This window comes from Euprymna scolopes, chromosome 31 (assembly GCF_053919585.1).
Source record: "Euprymna scolopes isolate OS-2025 chromosome 31, ASM5391958v1, whole genome shotgun sequence".
Taxonomy (NCBI): domain Eukaryota; kingdom Metazoa; phylum Mollusca; class Cephalopoda; order Sepiida; family Sepiolidae; genus Euprymna; species Euprymna scolopes.
Window position 1 is genome coordinate 18654663 of NC_136512.1, and position 22500 is coordinate 18677162.

Below are 22500 nucleotides of genomic sequence, written 5' to 3' on the forward strand. Positions count from 1 at the left end.
TTTTCAAGAGTCTATGACAATTTTAACTGTCCGTACAGAAAAGGTCTGGAAACTTATTAATATGTTGTACCTATAGCTTTAGTCTTTTCAAAGCAAACATCAAATGGTATCTTTTTTGCATTATTATTCATCGGACTACTGTTCTCATCTTGAGTGTGATTTTCACGTTTCGGTCGATATAACTTCCGACCTTCTTCAGGTGTATCTTGCCGAACTCGGGAATGTTTCTGTCAAACTCGGAAATTTGGACGGAATTTCGAACGGAACCCTTTATTTACTTCACGGGGTAGCGCACTCTTGTCCCGTCAGCCATGACTGGATAGAGGTCCTAAGTAATTCGCAAATGTATATTTTGATTGCCCACACTGAGGATTGAACCTTCAACCTTCAGACAATTGTAAAAGTGATATTCTCCTGAAGGTTGAAGGTTCAATCCTCAGTGTGGGCGACCAAAATATACATTTGCGAATTACTTAGGACCTCTATCAAGTCATGGCTGACAGAACAAGAGCACGTTACCCCCGTGAAGTAAATAAAGGGTTCCGCTCGAAATTCCGTCCAAATTCCGAAGTTCGACAGGATACACCTGAAGAAGGTCGGAGATTATATCGACCGAAACGTTGTGAAAATCACACTCAAGATGAGAACAGTAGCCTGATGAATAATAATACATATAAGTAATCATCTCAAAAATTCAGAAACGTGGCATCTTTTTTGTTAATTAGATTTCGTTCGTTTAGCTCCTTACTTGGCTTTATTCACGCCTCGTCTAAAGCGACCCTCGATTAACAGAAAAAAAAAAATATGAACAAAAATTTTTTTAAAAGTGCGACTGAGCGACGCATAAAGGAACGAAATTCGTAGTTGCACACAAAATAATTAGAAACACGTTTGCAAGTTGTTAGTTTGTTCATAACGACTGAAAAAGTTTAAACGGTGAAGGCGGAAAATGTGTACCCTCTGAAAATATTGTATTAAAGAAAGATGTAATTGAGTTTGAATGTTTAATACTAATTTTTATGACCATTCTTTTTACTTCCGCATTTGCTAAACTAATATATATATGATGAAAATAATGGAAATAGTATTCCGACAAAATAGAGAAATAAAAAGGAACAAACCGTATTATGTGTTCATCAACGTTTCGTCTTTATTTATTATTCCAGAGGAAGTCTCGAAATAAAGACGAAACGTTGATGAACACATAATACGGTTTGTTCCTTTTTATTTCTCGCTCTCTCTCCCTATATATATAAAGCTGAATGTGTGTGTGTGTGTGTGTGTGTGGGCACGAATAAGCTCATATATGGTTGACTATTTTAAAAAAACTAATTACATATAATGATAGAAGATGTATCGAGACACAGGAATGGCTAGGTTTGATCTGGCAGAACAGTGGTTCATTAAAATTGTGGGGGCTGCGTTCGCGCCTGGTCCACAAAGTATGGAAATAAAGTTAAAAATTTAAAAAAAAACGTTTACACGTGTTTTTGATATAGATGTACATAAGAATACTTTGATAAGTATGTTTTAACTTAAATAGGGATGCTATAATAAAATTGTGGGGTCTGCGTTCGCGCCTGGTCTCCATAGAATGGAAATAAGCACAAAATTTAATAAAGACTTTTCATATCTATCTGCGTAAGTATACTTTGATAATTATGTTTCAGTTTGAAGAAATATGGTATAATAAAATTATGGGGTGTTCGTTCGCCCCCGACCTCCATAGAATGTAATAATGTCACAAAGTTTAACAAGGTTTTTTAATATAGAACCACCGAATATTGTGATAAGTGTTTCAGTGTGAACAGGTATGGTATAATAAATTATGGGGTTTATCTATTTTATTTTTACTTTCATCATATTTTGCTTTGGTTTTGATACCCCCGAATTTGAAGCTATCTCTTTACAACCCTTCCTTTTCATAACCTATACTTTCATAAATCAGAGTCCATTTTCTGTAGGCTGTTTTTGAACCCAGTCAACGACGGGTACTTTTGCTAGTATATATACATAATAGTTTTTTAAATATAATTATCCACTGACACGTGTTTCGTCAGAGACGACGAAACACACGCCAGTGGATAAGTATATTTTAACAACGCTTCCCATTTGAGGGTATCAAATTGGTCAAAGGGAAAATCATTCCCAACTCGCATTTGGGTAAAAATGCACTTTCGTATAAATAATTGAATTTATTCAAAAAGTAACGCAAATAAAAACAAATGAATAAAACCACACGAGTTTCATTGGATTTACATCTAGGAAACTAATCATCCTTATTTCAAACACTTTCGACATCCGGTTGCACCATGGACGCATCGACCAAAACGTAACTTTTTTTTTCTTTTTTTTCCTCCTTCGCTTTATGAGTTCAAGCCTGCCTGCCTGCCTGCCTGCCTACTACCAAGAGAACTAATTTATTAATAATTTGTCCGGTGGATAAATTCGCAAATAAAATTTTAAAAAAATATAAATAATGATAATGTCGTTCATTAGATTCCGTCTGTGTTTGTTTACAATATCACGTCAGCTGATATTTGGGCTTGACGATCTTAAACAGTTATTCTTTCTTCAGCACCAAGTGGGCAGTTTTGTACAAGGAGGGGGTCGCTTTTTCCGTCTACCTGTTCGCAAGTCATTGATGCCATTGGAATGACTATGCTTATTTCAATCACTCTCGACTTTCGGTTGCACCATGGACGATCGACCAAGACGTCACATTTTTCCCCCTCCTTCACGTTACGAGTTCAAGCCTGCCTGCCTGCCTACTACCACTTTTTTTTTTTTTTTTTTTAAATAACACTACTATCCACCCGGGCTGCCTACTGTTGTTTTGACGCCCCTCCCCCCTGCTACCACTTTTTTTTTTTTCGCAATTCCTTATTACACCACATACACATACCCGGGCAACCCCGGGGACGCCCGCTAGTAATATATAACAATCAATAGAGAATTGATTCTATAATAATATATACGCAATCTGCATAAATTAAAATATCATGTTTAAGCGTATCGTACGACCGGGCAACACCGCGCGTCCAGCTAGTCCTTCCATATAGAGCGATTGTGTACATGGTGGTGACCTAGATAAAACGACACGACTCTCCAGAAAGGGGACAGTTACACACGAACCAGTCTATATGTATATATATATATATATATATATATACACACACACACACACACGGTGTCCTCGCGCCCATTTCTATTATCGATTTGTCGTTTTCATTATTTCCAAACTGTTTTCCATGATCGAGACATTATTTAATGTGTACACAACGACGCATAACTGTTCCTATTTAATTACGCCCCCCCCCCCACGAGCGATTATCTTAATGTCGGGAAAACTCATCTCCTCCCTCTACCAAAAAGGGCACTGTAGATGATTGAGAAAAAAAAAATTACTCAACTAGATGATCACCCTTATAATGTTATTATTCATACCAATCAAAAGATACGTCTTCGACAATCAGTCCGACAGATTTTGCTCCACTCTCTCACTTAGCAACTTAGTTTCTCTTGGGTCGAGGTATGAGCTTCTACAGTTCTCGGGAGGAGGCACCTTCCAAGGTTTGAGCTTTGAGAAAAAATTAGTTTATTGTTAATCACCTGAGGTGTTACTCCTGGAGAATGCTGACGGAACTGCTCATGCATTTTTGTAGGTTCGATTGCAAACGCCTCTTGTGCACTGACCTTTCAATCTTTATCTTCTGATCTTGTGTCACATTTTCCTGCGGGGTGGGTGGGTTAATACCAGCTAACCTCTAGATTAGAAAGTAATTTTAATGAAAGTTTTATAAAGTCAAGTATTACGGTATTATATGAGTTTTAACAAAGTTTGATTACGTATGAAGTGAATTATATCAAGTATCTTTTTTTTTTCATTAGTTTTGAGGACGATCAAGTTGTAATCCTCGGAAAAGCAGTCCCGTGGTAACAAGGTTCAAAAGAGAGTCGCAAACCTGATAGGCCCTGAACTGGCATCTAAGCTTCAGCCTCTGTCCCATCGACGAAATGTTGCATCCCTCTGCCTTTTCTACAAGTATTTTAGTGGTGAATGCTTTGACGAACTGCAATCACTTGTGCCCCCACGATGTGAGCACCCTCGACAAACCCGACAGGCTGCTAAATCCCACCCCACACTGTAGAGATCTCTAGATGTAAAAGATCTTTTTACTCCAATAGTTTCTTCCCCAGAACCGCTAGACTCTGGAATTCCATTCCAGGTCCCTGCTTCCCCAACAGTACTGACGTGCAGAAGTTCAAGTGTAACGTGAACCAACATCTTGCTGCCCAAATCCCTACATAGTACCCCAGCAGTTGTTGCCCCTGATAGTAGCCCCTACACCAAAGTGGCAATTTGCCTTGTTTGGGGTGAAAATGTAATTAAAAAAAAAAACAAAAAAAAAAAAACAGAGTAGTTATAGTAGGCAGGCAGGCTTGAATCCATAACGCGAAAGAGGAAAAAAAAAAACACACACACACACACACACACACAACGTAACGTCTTGGCCGATGCGTCCATGGCGCAACAGAAAGTTGAGAGCGCTTGAATTAAGCGTAGTCAATCCAACGGAGAAGATGACTTGTCAATGCCGAGCCGTGTGCGAATTGACGTCACCGTAAGGAAAAAGAAAAAGACTTTAAAAAGACCGACGGTGACGTTTGAGAGGACAGAGGTCAAAGCAAATGAGCACGATCACATTTTATTCAGGAAATTACCCAGAAATAAATGTCATTGTTACAAAAAAAAAAAAAGAAAAAAATGTGTCGAGTTATTACTTGACCTATGTTCCTTGCAACGTTCTCTGCTACAACGTGTTGGATCCTAGGTGTATATGTGCAAATGCATCCATACTACGTTACACCGTGACGTGTTTCACGGATGGGGAAACCCTAATGAAGAAACTCCGTACGTGGAAATTTTCGTTTTATACTAGACACATTGAGCAAGACAGTGAAGCTCTTTTTCGTTGTGGTAGTGAATGTCTTACAAAGAGAAACTAGAAATTGGAGCTCAGTCGAGCACCTACTGTAGAATAACGATAGCAACGTCTTGTCTGTGAAAAAAAAAACGACTCTAGGGAAGGGAGGACATTACTCTCCCTCGATTAAATTTCGAAAGGGAAATCATTAAAAAGTTTGCCAAATTAATAATGAAATTATATCAACATTAAAAAGAAAAAACAAAAAAAATTAATCTTGGTTTTATTAATTACTAGCACGGCTATGCGGTATTCTCTGGGGTTATAAAAACTCAATAGTAGATGTTATATAGTGTTAAGTTTCTCACCCTCTACCCATACACTTGGAAGAGAAATTGCCTTTTTTATGTGAGGAGTGAAAAAAAAAAAAAAAAATTTAATTAAGAGACCCCCAGAGCGCTACTGAAAGCATCAAATAAAATGAAGGATGCCTCTAGAGCACTACTAAAACCAAGTTTACCCACTTTCTTTGTAGAGAAATGGGAATAGTTATGAAACAACAAATTAAATTCGGTTGTCCTCATACATAATAACATTAAAAACCGTGTTTATTAATTCTTAGTAACATTCAATGATAAAAATGGTCATTTGACCTACAGAGAAGGAATATTTCTAATTTTTAGATATTATTTTTACGCTGCGTAAAAAAATTATCAACTTTTTTTCTCCCAACTACTCGAACCACGATCTTTAATCTAAAAAATTCAGAAACGTTAAAAAAATATTTTTAATCTGTGTGGGAAAGAGGGAATAATCCAGCTCTCCCACAACGATAAAATGCATCCTCCTCTGCCTGAGGACAGAACAGATTCTATACTTGATCTCAAGTGGACGGCCGTGAAGTGCGGCATATTCTCAGGATGCAAAAAGAAAAATGTTATCGACATGAATTATTTTTAAGGAAATACAGTGGGGAAAGCAGTTAAAAACATTTTATTTTCGTTTATCCAGACATTTGTGATCTATTTGCGTTACAAATGTTCAATATCTAATATGAAACTAACAGGGAGACCTGACGTTGTCGGGGTTGGATGACGATCAACGAAACTTTCATACCCCACTTCCGGAAAAACCTCTCAAAGAAGGAATGTAGGTAAATCTTTTATCACATAGTTTTTTCCTTAAAAGGAAATGGATTCCATATTGTTCATTATTAAAAAAAAGTGTTTTTTTTTTATAACGTCTGATGAGTGGCCTTTCTTGTGAATATTTTCAAACGATATAAGGTTTAAAATTGTCCGAATGGTCGCGAAACATTTGTTACGAACAATGAAAATACACTATTTGTTGCGATCAATCCAATCTTTGTTATCTTGATTTTGTTAAAACAATATATATGTGTGTGTGTGTGTGTCAAAACATCGTTAATTCATCACCCACTCAGCATCAGCCGTATAGCGTAATGGTGAGAAGCCTTGACTGTCAATTGGGCAGTCGAGTTTCGATCCTGGCTTGAGGCAGTTGCCTGTCTAGGCCGCACTGGTGAGCTGTGAATAAGCGAAACAGTACTGTATGTGGATGACCTGTTTTAACAAAATCAAGACATATATATATATATATATATAGTAAGTTATAAAATATATATGGCAATTAAGCTACACACACACACATTATATATATTGTTTTAACAAAAGCAATTAAGCTTCTCTTCCTACCACAAGGAAAAAATAAGAAATTAAGCTATATATTTATATATTATGTGTGCGTGTGTGTTTGTTTTGATAATTTTGCAACCTTTAAAGCTATATGAATAAAAAATAACTTTTAGTTCCAGGTTCTTTACTTGAAAACTGGTTAGCTTGTAAATCAATTAATCTTTTGCTATCAATGAAACAAAAATTGAATCGATCAACATTCACGTGCACCTGTTGAACTTTTACAAAGCGGATGCAGTTGATGTCAGCACAGTTAGGAGATGGGTTTGTCGATTTCAAAGTGGCGACAGAGATGCCAGTGGTAAAACGTGCTCCGGACGTCCATGCATAGCCACCATCACATCGCTGGCAAAAGAGCATTGAAAATGTTAGGGACTATGTAGAAAAAATATATTCTGGAGCATAAAACGTGGCTCGTTTTAATGGTACTACTCCCCTCTTCGTAGCTCTTGAACATTTTTTTAAGTTTTAAACTTTAAAAAATTGCCAAGAGCTACGAAGAGGGGATTAGTACCATTAAAACGAACCACGTTTTATGCTCCAGAATATATTATAGTAGGATGCATTACTTTTGAAACGACCCTTGGATATATATATATATATATATATATATATTTAAAAGAGTGTAGCCATCAACAATTGTGGGTTTTTTTTAAAGGTTTTCATCATATTTTTATTTTAAAATATTTTTATAACGCGTTTCGAGCTTAGGGTGTGCTCTCTTCAGATATTTTCGTAAAAAGTTTTTCTTTAAAATGGGAGTTTGTGGATATGCCTCCGCTGATATTAAATATGTTTTTCATAGTGGCGTGATGCGTGTGTTCAGTGTTTAGACGTTCTGTCTCCAACTTCAAGTGTTTCACTGTGACCGGTCAAAGTTAGTTTCAAAGAGTGTTTTTTAGTCCATATGGTGAAGGTTTTTATGGCTTCTTTAGGGTTCTTTTTTAAAAGGCTTTCTTTCCCCATGTATAGCATACACTCACACACAATCCCATACGCATACATATATATTCATGTACATGTACACATGCACACGCATACAGGCACACACACATACACACACGTACATACATAGAAATATATGTAGGAGCATACATATATACACATATACATACCCACCTACACACTCACACACGCATACATCCACCGCTAACAATTATTTTTATTTTTTTATTTTTTATTTTATATATATATATATATATATATATATATATATATATATATATATATACACTTTTTTTTTTTTTTTTTTTTTTTTTTTTTTTTTTTTTTTTTTTTTTTTTTTCTACCAAAACACGCATGTATATATGCGCTTAATCATTCAGACATATGTACACGCACCCACACACACACACACACAAGTAAGATGGAGAATAATAGGTAGAAGATATATATACATACACATACACGCATATGCACACATATATGTACACACATATATATATGTGCACATACACTCACAAACATCCACATACTATGCAGGCACATACACATACACACACATATGCACACACACAGACATATGCAGGGGCTCACACATACGCGTATATCCATATTCACACGAACACATTTACCCACTCATACATGTGCATACATATGTATATATACATACATACACACATACATACGGATGTGTATACATTCATCCACCCACACACATATATATATATATATATATATACATGGGCACATGCATTCACAATCCCACACACACATACATATTCATACATCCCACCTTATGTATATATTGGTTGCAGTTTCCTTTCCAATCCATGCACATATGCATACATGGATTCGGTCACCCAAACATAAGTGCACGTATACATACAAGCAAGATGTAGCATAGATAACAGATGATATATAATTATATACACACGCATACACAATCATATGTGTACACCCACGCACATACACATATACACACGTACACACGCACGCACACACACATATATACGTTTAATTTCTAGTTGTTTGTTTAGTTAAGAGAAATGGTACTGTACTGGGTATGGGCGCGCGCACCCGCGAAAGTGTGCGTGTGCCTTATTGTGCTTTTTTGTTGTTTCGTGTGTGAGGGTGCACACCTACCCAAGCATGCATGCGTGTAAGTGTATTTTGTGTTTTGCCTATTTATGTGTATAATTATGGAGAGACGTTTAAGGCGGGGTTAAACTTTGTTATGAAATTTTTTTCTTGAGTTAGCAAGTAGAAGTAGTTGTCAGTTTGGAAGATGGGCATTATCTCGAATCTGCCTCCACTGCATGCGTGTATGTGTTGTGATACATGTAGGTGTCTATTTTCCGCGATTTTGATGTTGGATCGGTGTAGGGCTACTCTATTACTAAGGTTTTTTGTAGCGCCTATGTAGGATTTATCGCATGCTGGACATTTTATTACATAGATTACGTTTTTTGAGGTGCAATCTAGGTTTTTTTTAATTTTGAATGTTTGTATGGGGTTCGCAAATGTGTATGTGTTTCCCTCTAATATTATGTTGCAGACTCCACATCGTTGTTTGTTGCATTTTGTGACTCCTTTTGTTGCGTCTTGATTGAGTTTGGATGAGGTAAGAATGCGTTTTAGGTTTTTGGGTTGGCGTTTGCTTTTTATTATTTTTGTTGTTTTAAGGAAATTGTTTAGTTTGCTGTTTTGGTTAAGTAGGACGAGGTTTTTCGTTATCTCTGTGAAAAGTTCAGGGTTGTTTGTGTTGTGTGTGGAGACGTATGTTAGGATTTGTTCTTTGTTTCGTTCTTTAGGGGTTCTCAAATCTTCTACTGGTATATTTGTCGCAAGTTGGATCCCTTTGTCTATAAGTTGTGATGGGTATTTTCTTTTTCTTAAATTTATTCGTAGTTCCTTGAGTCGGATTTTTCGAAGGTTATTGTCCGTGATTATGGTGCAGATTCTACGTGCTAGGGTGTAGGGAATTGATTTTATGCAGCTTTTAGGGTGGTGACTTTTAAAGTGTAGGTATTGTTGGGTGTCTGTAGGTTTGCGGTAAATGTCTGTGATAATGTTATTGTCTTTAATCTTTATCAGTATGTCTAGGAAAGGTAATTCTGTAGAGCTTTGTTCTATGGTGAATTTAATTTTTGGGTGTAGGTTCTGGAGTATGGTGTGTAAGTCTGTGATGTCCCCCCATGTGGGTTTCCATAGGATGAAGCAGTCATCTAAGTACCTTTTCCATGATTCTACAAACAGTATTTTAGTGCTGTGGCCAAATTTTTGTTCTATTTTTTTATATAGGGTTTCTTCTAGGTAGGCTAATGTAAGGGTTGCGTAAGTCGGTGCCATTTTCGTTCCCATTGCGGTACCTAGTGTTTGGATGTAGTTGGTATTGTTGAATTCGAAGGAATTATTATTTAGAATTATGTCTATACTATCGATAATGAATTGCTTTGTGAATCTGGGATGTAGTGTTTGTGCGTGTCTGTTGATCCAAAATAGTATTGCTTCTTTTCCTAATTCATGGGGTATATTACTATATAAACTACTAACGTCAAATGTAACTAATAGTGTCCCGTTTTCTACTGTATGTGGTAAGGTAGTGAGAAAATGGATGTCGTCCCTTATGTAGCTCTTAACTTGATCTGTGAAAGGTTGTAATAAGATGTCTATTAAGTTGCTAAGTCTGCTTGTCGGACAGGCTGGTCCTGCTACAATGGGTCTAAATGTAAGGTCGCTAGGGTTTGGAGCGCTAATATATTCTGAGTTTTGTGTATCGATGGCAAGTTTTATTGTGCCAGATTTGTGTATTTTAGGCAGTCCGTAGAAGTTGTTGGTCTTTGTAATGAAATTTGTGAGGAAGTCCTTTTCTTTCTTTTTTAATATTTTGTTGTGTGTTGTACAAAGTTTTGTGATTTTTGAGATGGTGGTGTTATCTATGTTGGTACTAATGGGTTTATAGTAGTGTTTGTCATCCAGTAATTCTGTAATTTTTGTTTCATAATACGTAGAAAAAATTAGACCCAAAATCATCAATTTATCCACATACTCCTTATCAAAGAACGAAATGGAAATACTGAAGCTGGGCCTCAAATTCTGCCCCACCCCTAAAAGCAATATAGCAGAACTAAAAAAGGACCTTAAAGAATTCGAACGGAAATTTAGACTAATAGAAACACTAGATAACAAAGGGGACAAAGATGATTCTTTAGTAAAAAACAAATCAACATATTTCCCTAATAAACAGAACAACACAAAAGAACTAAACAGCTACTTCGAAAACCTCTGGAACCTTAACCTCCAAAAAAACCACAAAACCACAAGCAACCTCACACATAAGCAAAAACAAGCACTCGAAAAGATCCGTAATAATAATGACATAATAATAAAAGAAGCAGACAAAGGCAGTGCCGTAGTAATCATGGACAGAACGTATTATGAAACAAAAATTACAGAATTACTGGATGACAAACACTACTATAAACCCATTAGTACCAACATAGATAACACCACCATCTCAAAAATCACAAAACTTTGTACAACACACAACAAAATATTAAAAAAGAAAGAAAAGGACTTCCTCACAAATTTCATTACAAAGACCAACAACTTCTACGGACTGCCTAAAATACACAAATCTGGCACAATAAAACTTGCCATCGATACACAAAACTCAGAATATATTAGCGCTCCAAACCCTAGCGACCTTACATTTAGACCCATTGTAGCAGGACCAGCCTGTCCGACAAGCAGACTTAGCAACTTAATAGACATCTTATTACAACCTTTCACAGATCAAGTTAAGAGCTACATAAGGGACGACATCCATTTTCTCACTACCTTACCACATACAGTAGAAAACGGGACACTATTAGTTACATTTGACGTTAGTAGTTTATATAGTAATATACCCCATGAATTAGGAAAAGAAGCAATACTATTTTGGATCAACAGACACGCACAAACACTACATCCCAGATTCACAAAGCAATTCATTATCGATAGTATAGACATAATTCTAAATAATAATTCCTTCGAATTCAACAATACCAACTACATCCAAACACTAGGTACCGCAATGGGAACGAAAATGGCACCGACTTACGCAACCCTTACATTAGCCTACCTAGAAGAAACCCTATATAAAAAAATAGAACAAAAATTTGGCCACAGCACTAAAATACTGTTTGTAGAATCATGGAAAAGGTACTTAGATGACTGCTTCATCCTATGGAAACCCACATGGGGGGACATCACAGACTTACACACCATACTCCAGAACCTACACCCAAAAATTAAATTCACCATAGAACAAAGCTCTACAGAATTACCTTTCCTAGACATACTGATAAAGATTAAAGACAATAACATTATCACAGACATTTACCGCAAACCTACAGACACCCAACAATACCTACACTTTAAAAGTCACCACCCTAAAAGCTGCATAAAATCAATTCCCTACACCCTAGCACGTAGAATCTGCACCATAATCACGGACAATAACCTTCGAAAAATCCGACTCAAGGAACTACGAATAAATTTAAGAAAAAGAAAATACCCATCACAACTTATAGACAAAGGGATCCAACTTGCGACAAATATACCAGTAGAAGATTTGAGAACCCCTAAAGAACGAAACAAAGAACAAATCCTAACATACGTCTCCACACACAACACAAACAACCCTGAACTTTTCACAGAGATAACGAAAAACCTCGTCCTACTTAACCAAAACAGCAAACTAAACAATTTCCTTAAAACAACAAAAATAATAAAAAGCAAACGCCAACCCAAAAACCTAAAACGCATTCTTACCTCATCCAAACTCAATCAAGACGCAACAAAAGGAGTCACAAAATGCAACAAACAACGATGTGGAGTCTGCAACATAATATTAGAGGGAAACACATACACATTTGCGAACCCCATACAAACATTCAAAATTAAAAAAAACCTAGATTGCACCTCAAAAAACGTAATCTATGTAATAAAATGTCCAGCATGCGATAAATCCTACATAGGCGCTACAAAAAACCTTAGTAATAGAGTAGCCCTACACCGATCCAACATCAAAATCGCGGAAAATAGACACCTACATGTATCACAACACATACACGCATGCAGTGGAGGCAGATTCGAGATAATGCCCATCTTCCAAACTGACAACTACTTCTACTTGCTAACTCAAGAAAAAAATTTCATAACAAAGTTTAACCCCGCCTTAAACGTCTCTCCATAATTATACACATAAATAGGCAAAACACAAAATACACTTACACGCATGCATGCTTGGGTAGGTGTGCACCCTCACACACGAAACAACAAAAAAGCACAATAAGGCACACGCACACTTTCGCGGGTGCGCGCGCCCATACCCAGTACAGTACCATTTCTCTTAACTAAACAAACAACTAGAAATTAAACGTATATATGTGTGTGTGCGTGCGTGTGTGCGTGTGTATATGTGTATGTGCGTGGGTGTACACATATGATTGTGTATGCGTGTGTATATAATTATATATCATCTGTTATCTATGCTACATCTTGCTTGTATGTATACGTGCACTTATGTTTGGGTGACCGAATCCATGTATGCATATGTGCATGGATTGGAAAGGAAACTGCAACCAATATATACATAAGGTGGGATGTATGAATATGTATGTGTGTGTGGGATTGTGAATGCATGTGCCCATGTATATATATATATATATATATATGTGTGTGGGTGGATGAATGTATACACATCCGTATGTATGTGTGTATGTATGTATATATACATATGTATGCACATGTATGAGTGGGTAAATGTGTTCGTGTGAATATGGATATACGCGTATGTGTGAGCCCCTGCATATGTCTGTGTGTGTGCATATGTGTGTGTATGTGTATGTGCCTGCATAGTATGTGGATGTTTGTGAGTGTATGTGCACATATATATATGTGTGTACATATATGTGTGCATATGCGTGTATGTGTATGTATATATATCTTCTACCTATTATTCTCCATCTTACTTGTGTGTGTGTGTGTGTGGGTGCGTGTACATATGTCTGAATGATTAAGCGCATATATACATGCGTGTTTTGGTAGGAAAAAAAAAAAAAAAAAAAAAAAAAAAAAAAAAAAAAAAGTGTATGTATATATATATATATATATATATATATATATATAAAATAAAAAATAAAAAAATAAAAATAATTGTTAGCGGTGGATGTATGCGTGTGTGAGTGTGTAGGTGGGTATGTATATGTGTATATATGTATGCTCCTACATATATTTCTATGTATGTACGTGTGTGTATGTGTGTGTGCCTGTATGCGTGTGCATGTGTACATGTACATGAATATATATGTATGCGTATGGGATTGTGTGTGAGTGTATGCTATACATGGGGAAAGAAAGCCTTTTAAAAAAGAACCCTAAAGAAGCCATAAAAACCTTCACCATATGGACTAAAAAACACTCTTTGAAACTAACTTTGACCGGTCACAGTGAAACACTTGAAGTTGGAGACAGAACGTCTAAACACTGAACACACGCATCACGCCACTATGAAAAACATATTTAATATCAGCGGAGGCATATCCACAAACTCCCATTTTAAAGAAAAACTTTTTACGAAAATATCTGAAGAGAGCACACCCTAAGCTCGAAACGCGTTATAAAAATATTTTAAAATAAAAATATGATGAAAACCTTTAAAAAAAACCCACAATTGTTGATGGCTACACTCTTTTAAATATACATTTTTTCTCTCGTTGGAACTACACAACCATCACTTTAAATATATATATATATATATATATATATATATATATATATATATATATATATATATATAATGGTTGTATTGTTGTAGTTTCCTAGATATTTAACCAATCTCGGAAATTATTTTTAAAAAAGTGCTCAATAACAACAAGCAGAGCAGTATTTTAGTATGAATTTATTTTTTTATATAAACACTAGCAGGCCACCCGGCATTGCCCGGTCATAAAATACGCTAAAAGATGATATTTTCATTAATGCAGATTTTGTATTTATTATTATATTCTGTTGGACCCAATATATAGTAATGATTTGAAAAGTTAAAAAAGAAAAAAAAGAAATGACTTGTGCGCCATCACCAAAAATCGAAACCAAAACGTTTAGCTTATGATTTACTTTTTCCTATTTACAATGCCTCCCCACGGGACAGAGTTAGACACCAGGGTCGGTTTTTAACGTCGAGAAAAGGAACAAAAATAAAAATTGTCTCAGTCTTGAAGGATTTCTCCTCCACTGACAGAACAAGAAATTGAAGTGCAGCATCTGAAGAACAGATACTACACTTTGATCTTGTCCCGAATTTTCCTTTTACATTAATGCATAGATATGAAGATATGTTTGCTCCAAGACTAAGAATTCAAACATGAACAAATAGCTATTACGTTATGCATGCATATTTGTAATGCTGCCGTTTGGCCTTCATCTGACAAATTTAACATTTTCACATCGATTCTCCCGGGCTGAAACCCAAATATAAAGTTTCTCATGGGTTCGAATACTCTATATATGAAGTTTCATGTATGTAGGCCAAAAATTGACAGGAGTTTGATAGGTTATATTTTTTTAACAAATATATATATACGCACACGTAAATATATATAAAAAGAGGTTTGTGTTTATTATAACCGTTTTACGCAAATATTACTCCAGTATAAATCATGTAGAATATCTGCATGAATATAATTACACGTAATAGTTAACTAAAGATGATCATCCCATGAGAAAACAAAAACAAAAAAAAACCAATAGAGTACTAATTAAAAGGAATGTTTTAAAGAATATGCAAATTAGCTAGATCTTTTGCAGTTGAATGCAATTCCACGACACATATGTAACAAAGTTGTATTTTCTTTTTAAATAAATAGAAAAAATGGTTTTAATATGAATATCAATACACAAAAAAGAAAAAAAATTATAGAAGTAGAGATTACGGGCTGACCATAGTTTATCGTAATACTTCGGCCTGTGAATGCTGCATTTCAAAGAAAATCGCAACTGAAACATGTATGTACATACGTAGCCAATAATTTTCGTATATTAGTGATGAGACGATTCCAATATTTTTCCAGATTCCGATTTTTTTTATAAATCTCTAAAATAATAAAGTTGTTATCCCCCCCTCCGATTATCGTAAAAAAACGTTAAATGTGCAGATGTTTTCTTAAACATAAAAGTACATTTGTGTGTGTGTGTGTGGTGGGGGGAGTGATCTATAGATTTTAGTTTTACTGGTAGTTTAAAAAAAAAATAGTTATTCTATTATTACCATTAGCAGTGTAAGATTTTGTTTTAAACAAAATCAAAAAAAAAAAAAAAAAAGACAATTAAAAGAAATCGTTTTGACATCAGAAAAATATGCACAAATTTTTCCGATTCCGATACCCGAAGAAGTTCCAATTTTTTTTTCTGATTCCCGATTACTCGTCCCAACACTAATGTATATATATATATATTAGGTGCTGTGTGGGTTTATTTTATTAGGTAAACATAATTTAAAATGATCTACACTTTCTGACCTTACACCTTTATTGGTTACATTATCGTAAACCAGAACGAGTAACCATTTTTTTTACTTACTAAAATGGTCGCTATTTTACAGTTTTTACTCCCATCTACTAATACCATTTTAGATTTGTTTTTCGCAATGCCAACTCAATCTTTTCTTTATTATTGTTGCAATCCTGCTTAGGGTTAGCGAAGATCATGTTTTATTTATTTATTCATTATTATTATTATTATTATCATCATTATTATTATCATTATTATCATCATCATTATTATTATAATTATTATCATTATTATTATTATCATCATTATTATAATTATTATTATCATCATTATTATTATTATCATTATTATAATTATTATTATCATCATTATTATTATCATTATTATAATTATTATCATCATCATCATTATTATCATCATTATTATTATCATCATTATTATTATTCACTAGGTGTGGTCAAACAAGCAATCATCAAAGATTGCTCTTTGAGAACAACTTATGGTGTTATCTGGAGTCTGAGTGACAACAAGTCTTCCCAGAGTTCCAGAACTCTCCACCACTTTCGATAATCCTTGCAGATGAATTTGCGTTATCGCGACAGCCGCTTACCATTGATTTCTCGTTGACCACGACCATTGGTCTCCACTGGAACTTGAGTGGCAATAAGCCTCCCCAAGATTTCAGTCCTCTTTGCACTCAGCCAGCGGAGGTCTAGTTAGTAGTAGTAGTAGTAGTAGTAGTAGTAGTAGTAGTAGTAGTAGTAGTAGTAGTAGTAATTATTATTATTATACGATTCCGTAAAAAAAAAAAAAAAAAAAAAAAAATGAGCCTACTCCTAATTTAGAAATTATTAATTTTTTTTTTCTTACCTGTGTTGACGGAATGGACAAAAAAGCCGAAAATTTGGTAAAGTCCTCTCCCACCTCCGCGTTTTCCTTCCCCCCCAAAAGTTCCGAAACACCGAGAAGGTTTTAGACGCGCACCGACGAAGCGCGCACACGAATCTAGCAGCTGTGAAAGTGCGAGCGGCGACAACAACAACAACAACAACAACAACAGTGCGAGTAATAATAATAATAACAATAGGCCTTTTTTGTTGTAGCGGAAATATCGGAGAATCATATGCTGGGCTGTTAGATGAAAAAAACAACAAAAAAGTAACAAAAATACACTAAACAAAACAGTTGTTTATCTTTTTTTTTAATAATTAACAGAGTCGATCGTTCAAAACGAACGTCTTTTTTTTCTTTTTCTTCTTTCCTCTCCAATAAAAGGTTCTGAACGGGCTTGCAGCGTTTGATTTCTGAGTTTATAACAATCGCACGTCCGGACCTATTTACCTACGTACACTTAGGTATTTACATTCCGTGTGCTTTCTCTCTCTCTCTCTCTCTCTCTCACACACACACACACACACACACACACAATTCCATGTGTAGTTTTGTCTGTAGAGGCTGGATAAATGGTTTTAGGGTCTGCATCATCGGCTCTTTGCCTTTTGGTCAAGATCAAAGTGTAGTATCTGTTCTTCAGATGCGGCACTTCCATTTCTCGTCCTCTTTCAGTGGAGGAGAAATCCTTCACGACTGAGACAATTTTTATTTTTGTACCTTTTCTTCACGTTAAAAAACGACCCTGGTGTCTAACTCTGTCCCGTGGGGAGGCATTGTAAATAGATACTATACACAGAGGTACGAAAAAATTGTCAAATATATAACAAATAAATGTGACCAAAGGCAAGATAAGGTAAGCTGTTTTTCTACATAACTGGATAAGTGGCGGACCTGTACGAGAGTGCCCACCCGCTAAAAATGCGCGTTTTTTACTTTTTTTTTTTTTTTTTTTTTTTTTTTGTCCAACGATAGATTACGACTTAAGTATCATTAACAGAAAAAATTTTGAAAAAAAAAAAAAAAAAAATTGAGACTTAAGAAGGAGTCCTAATAATCACGTAACACGTCGGTAAAGAAATGGGCCGTAAGTCAGGTAGCAATGAAGTAAAACGTCATAACGAGAAAGTGAACCCCCTTCTTAAAGTCATTAAATTTATTTTTGTTCAAAAATAGATTGTAATCTATGATAATAGTAGATTAAAAAAAAAAAAGTTAAAAATGGTGTAAAACGCACATTTTTAGGGGGTAAGCACTTTCTTACAGGTTCGCCGGATAAGTTTTTAGCGTTTTTTTTTTTTTTAATTTTTTTTTTTATTGTAAAATGTTTATTCGGTTCGAAACACGAGTAATGTTGACGCTGTCGGCGAACAAGAAAAGATGGCCGCGAGGTCTTTGAAGACTCGATAATCAGAATCACTTCAAAATAAGAAAAAATAAAATGGTGATAGAAACCCACCCAATAAATGTTATCGTGACATTTATTTATTATATATTTGCTTTTTGACAATTTTTTCGTACCTCTGTGTATAGTAAAACAAACCTTATTTTTGCTTATGAATTACAGTGCTTACTGGCAATTTGAGCTGCGTACATGCATTTATAGTTGGGTCATTTTCTTGTAACAACAGTAATATCAAAACGTCAAATTCAAATATATACTAGCAAGGAAACCCGATGTTTCACACTCCCGCATTTTTTATTGTGATAGAAACGGGTAAAATCGCTCCTTTTTTAAATCAAATCGATTCATTGCCTGTTCTAGTTGGAGACCCATCGCGGTGCACCGAGAGAAAGCTTCACATGCTTCTCTGCAGTGACTTAGTCCACAATACATTGTAGTCTACATTGCACTGCACTACTGATTTTAGTAAATTATTTTTATCTATAACAACTTGATTTAAAGTTTAAAATGCATAAGTCAAGTATCATGGTTGAACTGTGCCCTGAACAGAAACATTCATTTTGAACACGCCTCTGTCATATCAAAGAACCTATTATTGATTTTATATCTCGAGTGTTTCTGTTTGTGTGGTAATAAAACTTCCCAAATGCACTTGTGATGTTAGGCTGTGTAAGGTGTTAACTTTGGTTCAAATCGCCTATGTTAATTTTAGATTCCTGGCCTTTCTGCTTGTGTGCGGTGATAATGGTTTGAATTTAAATTTAAAATGAAACAGCGAAGTATCATGGTTCAATTGTGCTTTTAACAGAAACATTCATTTCGAACGCACTCCACTCATATCAAAGAGCTTACTGTTGATTTTATATGCTTGACCTTTCTGCTTGTGCGGCGATAAAAACTTCTTAAATGCACCTGTGAGGCATAAGACAGTAACTTTTGGTCAAAATCGACTATTCCTTCTTTTATCAGATTTTTTGGATTATCGATACTTATCGCAGACATTCCGATACAAGACCACTGCTAGATACATAAAGTATATTTGTGTGGAATTTCATAAAAATCGACCCAACCGTTTCGAAGTGTATAGAGAACGAACTCACACGCACAGTTCTTTTCATATATAGATATAGTATAGTTCCACAACTGAAGCGTCCTATTTGTTTTTAACATAAAATTAAAAAGTTACGAAGACGGGAGTGGTGCTATTAAAACGATCAACCCTATGTGCTCCAGAATTTATTTTGCTACATAGTCACCACATTCTCACTGCACTTTTGACAGGAATTCAATAACGCATCTGTTTCTAACAAACGTCTATGACAGGGGTTGCTTTCTTAGAATCTCCCACCGTCAATATCTGTAACAGAGAGATGGAACTTTCATGTCATAAATGCATATATATATATATATATATATATATATATATATATATATATATATATATATGATAACATGTAGATACAGTGAAAGTCTTAAATGGTGCTGATGACAATGAATTCATGCGGAAGAAAAAACAATATTCCAATTTGTCATGACGATTTCGAAACGATTCTATGAATTGCCATGCGTCAGATGATAAATTCTTGAAGGTGTGAAATCTGTAAGTTGCTATGCGTATTAGAACTGTTATTCGTGGTCAATTGATGGTTATACATGGGAAAGTTAAAAAAAAAAAACAAAAAAACTGGATTCCGTCGTTCAACACGAAAAACTTTTCCTATGTGGTGTGTGTGTGTATATATATATATATATATATATATATATATATATATATATATGAATCAATGACAAAAGTCTATATTCCAAAGTTCATGATGTTAACCATAATACCATTTTATTCTTTTAATTCAGTTGACATTTACAATTCTTGACAGTATCTGTTTCATAGCACAAAATCAATCACTTATTAATTAGTAAAACTAATTTGCCCTAAATTCATCAAAAGAAATACCAACAATCAATTCATGAAAGGGAGATAAAGTGCGTTTTGATATGATTAAAAATCCGAAAATCGGAAGAGAAACTGTAGATACATTATAATATGTTTACATTACGCCATTTTGAATTTGGTATATATTATAAGGAAATAAAGTATATTTCCACAGATATATATATATATATATATATATATATATATATATATATATATATATAAAATTGAATGTGTGTGTGGTCACGAATAGGCTCCTATATGGTTCACTATTTTAAAAAAATTGATTACATATAATGGTACTAGTGCAGGAAGTGATCCGGACGTAAATAATAACGTTATTATTTAAAAAGCCATTCTTAACATGAGGAGGGGAGGGTGTTTTGTACCAATTCTATACTTCAACCTTACAATTGAAGAAAAAACATATCATAAAATTTTAAATAAACTTGGAAATACGATTTTAAAAATAGCGCGGATCACTCTCTGAACTAGCACCCATATAATGATAGAAGATGTATCGAGATACAGGAATGGTTATGTTTGATCTGGCAGAACAGTGGTTCATTAAAATTGTGGGTTCTGCCTTCGCGCCTGGTCCACAAAGTATCTAAATAAAAAATTTAAAAATTAAAAAAAAAAAAAAAACGTTTACAAGTGTTTTTGATATAGATGTACATAAAACATACTTAACAAAGTATTCTTAACTTAAATAGGGATGGTATAATAAAATTGTGGGGTGTGCGTTCGCGCCTGGCCTCCATAGAATGAAATAGGCACAAACTTTAATAAATCCTTTTTATATCTATCTGCGTAAGTATACTTTGATAATTATGTTTCAGTTTGAAGAATATATGATAAGAAATATGGTATAATAAAATTATGGGGTGTTCGTTCGCACCTGGCCTCTATGAATGGAAATATGTCACAACGTTTAACAAGGTTTTTTAATATAGATCGACAGAATATTGTGATAAGTGTTTCAGTGTGAACAGGTATGGTATAATAAATTATGGGGTTTATCTATTTTATTTTTACTTTCATCATATTTTGCTTTGGTTTTGATACTCCCAAATTCAACCCAAATTTACAACCCTTCCTTTTCATAACCTATCATACTTTCATAAATCAGAGTCCATTTTCTGTAGGCTGTTTTTGAACCCAGTCAACGACGGGTACTTTTGCTAGTATATATATATATATATATATATATATATATATATATATATATATATATATATATATATATATATATATATATATATAAGTATATTTGGGCAGTATTTTCTCATTTATGCCCGTTTCATTGAAGAGCAGAGACAACTCTTGTTTGTTTCTCTTAAAATCCATTTTTTCTTTTTGACGGACTAGTTTCCGAACATTCTGTTCAAGTGTAAAAAGAAATTTGCCATATTCGCGAACGTTTTCAACCTCTATAAGTCGTCCTCATGCGAGTGATAAATAATAAACAATAATAATAATAATAAGGTAATGAATTGAATGGAAAGACGATAAAAATCGTTTAAAATACTTAGAAGCATTTAAGCGTGCCATCCGCTTCGTATTGAACTTGATTAATGGTTGATTTTTTAATACGGATTAACAAGGCTTCAATAATTGGGAGGCGTCCATCACAGTGCGAGACAACGAAAATGGCAGTGTCTTTTATTAGTATATCTCTAAATTCGGGTGTGCTGTGAGGTGCTGATAAATGAAGCTATTTGGAGAAGTTAAGTGACATGTTAGTCGACGAGAGATGCTGATTCGAGTCATGCCAATGTACGTGTTATATATATATATATGTAAATATATATATGTTTGTGTGTATGCGTGTTAGCAGGCTGCACGGCGTTGCCCGATCGTAAAGTACGCTTAAATATGATATTTTCATTCAAGCAGCTCTCGTATTTATTATTGCAGAACCAAATCTCTATTGAATATTATATTGTGTCCATTATATAATAATGATTTTAAAAGTAAAAAAAAAAAATTATTTGTGGGCCATCAGCTAGAATCGAAGCCAAAACATTTAGCATTTTAGCCATTATCGCTACCGTTTGAGATATCAACAAATAGATAAGAAAGGTTTAAAATTAATCGACTTCATGCTATGAATGTATATTTGCGCAT

General features: G+C 34.6%; 1 protein-coding gene across 5 annotated transcripts in view; it reads right to left on the bottom strand.

Annotated features, from left to right (window-relative positions):
• Positions 1 to 22500, bottom strand: part of LOC145255662 (uncharacterized) — a 586940-nt gene that overhangs the window by 217594 nt on the left and 346846 nt on the right. The window contains exon 1 of one of the 5 annotated variants that reach the window (XM_080114220.1): positions 17015 to 17483. The exons of the other annotated variants lie outside the window; for them this stretch is intronic. The gene's annotated coding sequence lies outside the window, so the exon portion shown is untranslated. Of the gene's footprint in view, positions 1 to 17014; positions 17484 to 22500 lie in introns of those variants that run through there. 5 annotated transcript variants of the gene reach the window in all.